We start from the raw sequence: 8,870 nt of genomic DNA on the forward strand, positions 1-8,870 counted from the left end.
TAAGTAATTAATTTTTAATTGAAAAATTAACTTAAAAAATTAATAACTTAAAAAATTACTTAATTTTTAATTGAAAACTAATACATTTCTAAAATAAAAAGTCCTAATAGTTTTTTTAAATATATTTTTTAGTTAAGTTGTAAATTATTTTTTTATTATTATATATCTTTATCAGTGTATATGTATATCTAATTAAGTTATTATTATTAATTCTACTCAATTTAAATTATTATTATCTATTATATTAAGTTAATTTTAAAAAATACAATTTTATATTGAAACCCTAATTCTAAAATCACATTGCATCCCTCACTCACTCTCCTTACTGCCGACAGCCACTTTCCTCACTCACCCTTACTGCCGATAGCCCTTTCCCTCACTCATTGTGCCGATCGACTGACAATTCTTCTCTTACTCACTTCCTATTGACCGACATCCCTCTCCCTTACTCTAACTCACTTGTGCTCTCTCTCCCCCTTCTCCTCTCCTCCCTGCTCTCTCTCGCTCGCTCGCTCTCGCTCGCTCTCGCTCACTCACTCCTTCGCTTTCTCTCTTGGATTTCTATTGCTTCTCTCTCCTTAACTCTGTAAGTGAATCCTTACTTTGTAAATTTGAATATTTACTTTATCACTTTGATTCCTTTGATTTTTTTTTTCTATTTCTTAAATTTAGAAGTTATATTTGATTTTTTTTATATAAATGTGTTGAAAGAGTGTGATTCCAAGAATTGTGTGAAATTAGGAATTTTGAGAAGCCAATATGGTGAGTCTAGCTATTGTACTAAGAGTCTTAGATACATCACTTTTGGCTTACCTGATTTTGAACGACTTCTGCAGAAGCTTTGATGTGAAACTGAAGAAGTCACTGTTTGTCATCTGCTGCATTTGATTACCTTGCTCCCTTGTGTTAGCATTTAAGGTGCATTTAATTTCTCTTTTTTTTTTTTGAAATTTACTATAGTGTTATTTATGCAGCTTTTTAGCATGTTATCCTAGACACATATATAGCTGGTTTTCAGTCAAGAATTAAACCATCCAAAAACAAGTTATGTCGAGGATTAGCTTAAAGGCAACCAAATAACTCCCTTGCTGCCCCATTAGCACTTTATAAAGACAATTTGCTAACCATAACTATGAACACTGCATAAAAATCTGTTAACAAGTTAATATGTCTGTTCAACTTCAACATGGAAACAAACAATTCATTTTCATGTCTGGTTCTCATACCCAATATAATGTCATTGGAAGTGCTTGCTATTCCAGAAAAAAACAGTGTATTAGCCACTCTAATTGGTTTCATAAGAGCTGTGCTCCAGCTCAAGAAAATGTACTGCAATCTAGTCAAATTCAGTTTCTTTAACAAATTAGGCAAATGGTAAACCACAAGTAGGTTCCTACTGATTTCTTTGACTATTTACTGAATATTTGTAAGCACTAGCAATTATTAAGCATTAGCAATTATTAAGCACTAAGCCCTAATGATATCACTTAACAAGTATGATATGATGCATGGCTTGTGATCTTATCTTTGCAAAAGGTGACAATTAGGGTGTGGGTCCAGATGGACCCACTTAAGAGCATGCCTTGTTTCATAGGTTTCCTGTTGTGATTTCTTTTAGATTTTTATAATCTGTATGTTTGATTGCTATAGTGTTACTTTGGATAAATCTTGGCCAACGGTAATGATCACTGATCAAACTATGGTGAAAGAGAAGGGGGTTGTTTTTGCTAGAGATTCCTTGTGGTTGCTTGTGGAAGTTTGCTTAGAAAGAAAGTGACTGGGTTAGGTTATTGAAGAGAGAAGTGGAAAAAAATGAAAGTGACTGGGTTAGGTTATTGAAGAGAGAAGTGGAAAAAAAATGAAAGTGAAGGCCCCACATAACTGTCCATAGGCCGATATCTTTCTCGCACATTTACATTAATCAAAGTTCTTTTTTTTTTAATTCTCTTTATTTTTTATAGTTATAATAAATTTTAAAAAAACCGTCCTAACTAATTTTTAAAAAAATAAGGATGATATAAGTTAATATAGTTAGTTGTGTGGATGTTATTTTATTTGCTATTTGTACAAAAGCATTGAGTTTAGTTGATTGGCAGTCACAAAGAAGCTTTCCCGAAAGCAATTTTAACATAAGAGGAAATGTTTCATATACATTTTGGGTGAATTGACTGCACCATTCCATGTGTTTGTCTTGTAAAAGAGGCAACATTTTGCTTGCACCTGTCCCTATACAGTCCACTCATATGCAAATACATCATACATACACGTTGCTTACAAGTAAGTGCTATCACAAAGACACTTGGAACATCATTAAAGCTACCTTGACAAATCTGAGGTATGATTTCTGTTAATGTTAGTGTTTTATGTGATTTTAATATTGATATTTTACTTGGAACATCATTAAGTGCTATCACAAAGACACTTACAAGTAAGTACATCCACATTTTGATTTATAATTTTCCTGCATCACTTCTGATAAAAAAATTAGCCACGTACTGATATCATGAATGTTGCATCATCACTTTGATTGCAAGGAACTGCTCAGGTTCTCTCAGTGCAGTTTGATTTAGATAATATTATAGATATCTCTGTTATTAATATTTGCTTGCTCGCTGGGTTTCACTTTCACTGTATATCTGTTTAATTGAGAAAATTTCCATGTCCTTTCAGATATTCTCTGATTTGAAAGCTCAAATTTTAGCTGCACAGGTAAATGTTCTTTTGCCTGCACTTCTTGTTGTAAATTTGACACCTTTAAACTGAATAGTGGAGTCCGATAATGCTTGTATGTTGTGTCTCATTATGTGATACTGCAACAACAAAAACAACTACTAGGGAGATGTATAGGTAACAATTCTGAAAGGTTTATTACTTTTCTTTTAATTTTGAATTTGCTTAAGTTCTATGCTAGATAGCTGAAGTATTGTTGGGTTGGATGTAAAACAACATTGAAGCATTGGGGCCAAAAGAACTATTAGGGGTTATGTGTTTAGTAGTGAAATAGATGGATTTACTTCCCATGAATGGGTGAACTTGGAATACTAACAGTTGGGGTTTTTTTGCGTGTCTTTGGCTGTTTGCCAATTTTATTCTTTTGCTGACACTTTGTGTCCCGTTTGCAGCCAGTGGATCAACCTCAGCGGCTTTCACTTTGTTTCGACAAACTGATGGCTGATGTCACGCGAAGCTTGGATGCAAAGAACAGGGACAGGTTTACTCAGAATCTAACTGTTTTCAGGCATGAATTCCGTGTGAAATAGCTCGAATGTTGCATATTGCTACCTGTTTAGGGACTGCATTTTACCTCCAGATACTGTGTTCGAAGAAGCCCAAGTACCTTACATTAATTTGACCAGTAAGCTTGGACCATGTTTGCTGTTGGAGAGGAGCTTCTTTTTGATGCAGTATCTATATTTGTTGCCAAATCATTAAGAAGCAGAAGGTAAAAGGTTTGCAATGAAGTTGTGTACGACTTTTTCTTTTTGTACAGTTTTCCATTTTTCTTTTCTCAGGTTCCTTTTTGAAAGGATACTGGAAGTGTAATACACAATGATGAGGGGATTACCAAAGACTTGCAGAAGCTAGTGGTGGGTTTGATAGTAGTCTATGTTTAGGGTATTTATTCTTTCTGAAACAAAGATGTAAATCATTCATGGGGATTATGTTTTAAGGTGGTGATGAGTAGATTTATTTGTACATTAACCTCAAATAATTCTTTTGTATTTGTTGATAATAGAAAGAAAAGGAATGATATTTTAGTGTGCAATTCTTGTTTTTCCTGCTTATACTGTTCCTGGTTAGCTATAGATATATTTTGTAAGGGCTGATTCAGTTTTAGAACACGAGTACCATAAAGCTATCAGGGGCATTAGTGACGGGGACCATTTCGCGACCAAAATGTAACGACAAATTTACTTCCATGCAGCGACTAAATGCTCTTCGATCAAATAACAATGATTTAGCGATCAAAACAGCGATCATTTCGCGACCAAAATTTAACGACCAATTTACTTCCACACAGCGAGCAAATGCTCTTCCCTGAGGCGATCAAATAACAACGAAATAGCGACCAAATTAGCGACCATTTCACGACCAAAATTTAACGATCAATTTACTTCCACCCAGCGACTAATATTTCTAATACTTAATTTGCCATGACACCAAATTAGCAACCAAAAAATGGTCGCTGATTGGTCGCTATTTTAGCGACTAATTTTTAGATTGTCGCCAAAACTTTAGGGACTGGCCAAACACCGACCATTTCGTTAATCTTTCTTTTTAGCGACCAAAATTTTGGTCGCTAAATCACTGTTTTTTTGTAGTGTAAAGTGTGTTATGAAAGCAAAAATAACAAAAATGAAAAAAATTCAAACTGTGGCTATTCAAACTAAAACTGAAAAAAAATGACTAAAAATAAAAGTTCAGAAATATGCACCCCCACACCTAAATCATGCATTGTCCTCAATGTATTAAAAAAATTAAAGTTCAAAGAAAACTGAGTACTCCCTGGTGTGGTTCGTGTGGTGCACCCTTATTTAAGGTTACGGGCTGGACCTTCTCCATTTGATCAAGGCTAAAGTAATTGGGGGAGGAAAAAGAATTCCAACTGCATTAAGTAAAAAGTGTAGCACTCCTTTTGATTTGGTCATAACCCATCCTATTTCTTTCATGTACTCATGAAGTAACATGATTAGCTTCTCCTCTTTCAGATGAGGTGCGCCTCTAGCCCTTATGTTTGCATTTTTGAGATGATTAGGCAGCACTTTGAACTCCAATTCATGTTTCTCCATGGCTAGCTGCAATTTGGTACTAAATTCGGGCAAAACAAATTCTACCTTATCCAGAGGTTTGGGCAGACATTGATCCGCATGCTCCTTTGGTTTGGGTGATTGGACTTCTACTTGTTCCTTGTGCGCATAGGCTATTTGCATTGGATGCATGGCTAAACTGGATTCAGCTTCTTCCTTTTGCGTAAGACCTGTCTGAAAGGGGTGTATCGACTTTCCTGCGGTTCAAGCTGAGGTGGTTCGGTTGGAATGTCCTTTGTCTGCGTAAGGTTCTTCTGCGAACTGATCTGAAGAGGTGCGATCGGTCCCTTTCCTTTATGCACTTGGACACAGTCCATCTGTTGAATGCTGCAGACTGTTTCTTTCAATTCTGGCTCTTTTTGGTTTTCTTTGTCTTCTTGGCTAGTCTCCCTGCAAAAATCATTATTTAGCATATCATTTTGATTTATATAACAAACTTCTTGGTTCAAACAATCAATGATATTTAAACTATCAACAGGTTATATTTAACCAGTTTGTTTGGACAAATAGTTTTTTGGCTGTTTTTCTTCAGCAGCTTGTTCTTGTACTTGTGAACTTTCATCATCAGCCTTGACATCTTGAAGCTCTTCCTCACTTCTTAACATGATTGCATTAATTGAGGTGGCCATTTGATCCACCTGTTGTTGGAGACTTTGCACAGAATTTGCCAATGTCTCTATCATCTTCTCAAGGTGCATGTTGGAACTTGGAGGTACTGCTTGGGCTTGGTTTCTTTGATAGTTCTGGTAGTTGCTAGCCCTAGCACAGCCATAGTTCGGATGATCTCCACAACCTGGATTGTAAGTGTTAAAGTAGGGATCATGTCTTGGCTGGCTATAGAATCCTCCAAATACATGTACTTATTGGTCATCCTCATAAAGTGTAGGACATTGATCTGTTGAATGTCCTACATGTGCGCAAATCCCATATAGCCAAGATTGTTGAAGTTGTTGAGCTCGTTGAGCTTAATCTATGACATAACTTCTCACAACAGAGGTTAGTTCAGAGATTTGCGAAGAGAGAGTAGATGTACTTACCTTAGCCATGAATCAGTTCTGCAATGGCAGGTTCTTCAGATGTAGATTCGGTGGTGACTTGCTTACTTAGTCTCCTAATTGTGCATTCAATTTATGGATCGTGAGGCAGAGTGCCCTTGTGTCCAGATCTGGTCATGAAAGAAAAATAAACAAGTTAAATCAATTTCCCGGCAACGGCGCCAATTTTTGACTTGCGGTTGTCGAAGTCGGTCAAAAATAAACTTTCTGGTTATCAACAATCTTACAACTGTAGATAGTGGTGAAAGGATCGAATCCACAGGGAATTGAAAACTTACCTATCTTCCTTGTCAAGACCAAGAGAATTAACTGAAAGCAAATAAATTAAAAGCAAAATAAAAATAAAGTGCAAGTAAAGTAAAAAGGGGGGGTTTTGAGATTGATTGAATTAATCTAATGCTGAAAGCAATAAAAGAAAGCGAATAATAAAAATAAAGAGAAATCAATAATAAGAAAGATCTAGTTAAAGAATTGGATCCACTTCAGTTGTTGGGATTGATCATTGACATTTAGTTTCCCTTGATAGATTCAATAGATTAGTTATGGGGATGGAAGACGCTTCTCACCACCATGTCTCTCCTTAATCATAAACTAATTAGGGAACGTCCTCTAATTAATCACTAATCAACAAGTTACCAAGGAACGCCCTTGGGCCTTATGCATCAAAACAACTGTCAATTGCATTAAGAAATAGAGAGATCTAATCCTAACTACCCAAACGCATGGTGATATTGCTAGATTATGCAACTTCCTTAGTTTTTACACCAAGTGTTCTTATGTTTGAACAATCCAAGCAATTACGGACTCAAAATTATTCAAACTAACAATATATTACCTTGCAATCAAGAATCAAGTGGCCACATTGATCATAATAACAAAGCAATAATGGAATCAAGCATGAAATTGCACAACTATTGAATAACCAAAAGATAAACAACTTATGTTTAGATCTCACAATCCATAAAACAACCAAAGTATCACCTAATCTTCAACTAGAATAAAAGGTTTCAGCCACTCATGGCTGAAAAAAATAAGAAAATAAAGAAAGGAAGAAGAAGAGATGGCGCCACTTGCAATCTCGTATGTGTGTCCAAGGGAGAGTAGAAAAAGCATGGGGAGGCTTCTTATGTGTCTTTTTATAGTTGAAAGTGTTGCCCTAAGTCCTTACTTGCTGCCTAAGTTATTAAGTTGCTGCCCAAGAGCTGCCCATGCCGCCTATATCTTGCATTAATGAGGTGAAGCCTCTCTTTTGAATTTTGAATTTTGAATGTGCAAGAATTGAGGTGGCATGTGTGTCTTCTTTGGCTTCCTTGGCAAGCTGAATTTGAATTTCAAAATCTGAATATGCATCTTGAAGATTTGGCTTCTTTAATAAGGAAAGGATTCTTGAAGATCTTGAATTTCAAACTGCTCTGTTGACTGCACTTTCCTTATTTGCCACTTTCCTTATTTAGCACTTTCCTTAATGAGCTGAATCTTGATTTTGAATTTTGAATTCTCTTAAGGATTTAAATTTTGAATTTCAAATTATTTTCCTTATTTGGCTCCTTTCAAGTTGCACTTGGCATGCTTGCTCTCCTTTGCTCCATTTTAGGCAGTTTTAGGGGCATTTTCACCAGATTGTCTCTTTACACCATTTTCTGCAGAATGAGATCAAAATCACAGAATTAGGAAGAGAAAGTGTAAATTAACATCAATAACATCATGATAATATGGTCTAAATTATTCTCTATCAATAACCAAAGGCACGAATTGTAATACCCGGCTAGACTCCGGTATCGGAATTCCTACCGTCCGGTGGAATCTCGGATGTCAGAAACCTCTAGAAGGGTAAAATCATGTTTTTATAAAATGTTTTAATGTATTTTATGGTTTTAAGCAAGAAAGAAATTAAGTTTTAAATGAAAATAGTCTTGAAAGGAACACTCAGGTTCGGCCGCCGAACATGCATGCACTTCGGGAGTGCTTTAGGCCCCCGAAGGCATAAGTGAGGGAAGTCCAGGTTCGGCCGCCGAACATGGCATGCATGCGGAGGCACGTTAGGCCCCCGAAAGTGGCCTGGCCAGCCACCTATAAAAGGGTCCCCTTGTCCGAATGGGCGAACTTTTCTCCCCATTTTCAGCCAAGGTGAGCTCTCCGCCGTCTCTCACCGATTTTGAGTCCCTTTCTTCAAATCTTTCATGATTTTCATGAGTTTTTACTTTGTTTTGAAGATTTTGAGCATTAAAGCAAGTTTTGAGGCTTGTAAGACTCAGGAGCTCTTTTCCTTGGTTCTCCAAGTTTAGGTCGTCTCTCTCTCGATCTTCAAGAGGTAAGAGCCGATCTTGAACTCATTTTATGTTTTAAGTATGTTTTAAGTTGATCTATGGGGTAGAAATGCATGTTTAGGATAGTTGAGCTTTGTTAGGTTTTATGTGATTATATGGACAATGTGTATTGTTTATGCATGTTTGATGTGTTGTAGTTGGGGTTTAGAATAGTTTAAGACCCCTAGGTGTTGTTGTATGTGTGTATGCATGCTTTGAGGGAGTTGGATGCTTGATTGGAAGGTTTGGGAGGAAAGTGTGCATGGAAGAGCTGAGAAGTTTTAAGTAAGTTTTATGTGTTTTTTAAGAGTTTGAAAGTTTGGAGAAGTTTGGAGCTTGGATCTCCATATCTTTGAGTTTGGATCACACCAGCCTTTGTTCTTCCAGAGGTAAGTGGAGATCCTTGGTTTTGATACTGTTTTCTATGAGTTTTATGAAGGGAAGGGGAGTTAATGCTTGAGTTTGCATGAGTTGTGCATATTAGGGTTTATGGACCCTTTATGCTTTATGTTTGTGTGATGAACTTGTTTGTTGGCGTTTAAGTTGTCTTAAGCTCCTATATGCTTGTTATTTTGAGATATGGATGAGTTAGAGAGGTTTGATGCATGTTGGGAAGCATTGGAAGGTGTGGAAGGCGTCCTTGTGCACGAAGCTGAGTTCTGAATGAACTCAGGTTCGGCAGCCGAAGGAGGATTCGGCAG

At 36.5% G+C, this 8,870-nt stretch overlaps 1 long non-coding RNA gene across 1 annotated transcript; it reads left to right on the top strand.

Annotated features, from left to right (window-relative positions):
• Positions 1-533: 533 nt before the first annotated feature.
• On the top strand, positions 534-3,766 carry LOC110629685. The gene is made up of 4 exons (XR_002490268.2): positions 534-586; positions 837-1,786; positions 1,832-2,709; positions 3,123-3,766. It is a non-coding gene; the product is annotated as an uncharacterized LOC110629685 (long non-coding RNA).
• The last annotated feature ends 5,104 nt before the right edge of the window (positions 3,767-8,870 follow it).

The sequence above is a fragment of the Manihot esculenta genome, chromosome 13, assembly GCF_001659605.2.
Source record: "Manihot esculenta cultivar AM560-2 chromosome 13, M.esculenta_v8, whole genome shotgun sequence".
NCBI lineage: Eukaryota > Viridiplantae > Streptophyta > Magnoliopsida > Malpighiales > Euphorbiaceae > Manihot > Manihot esculenta.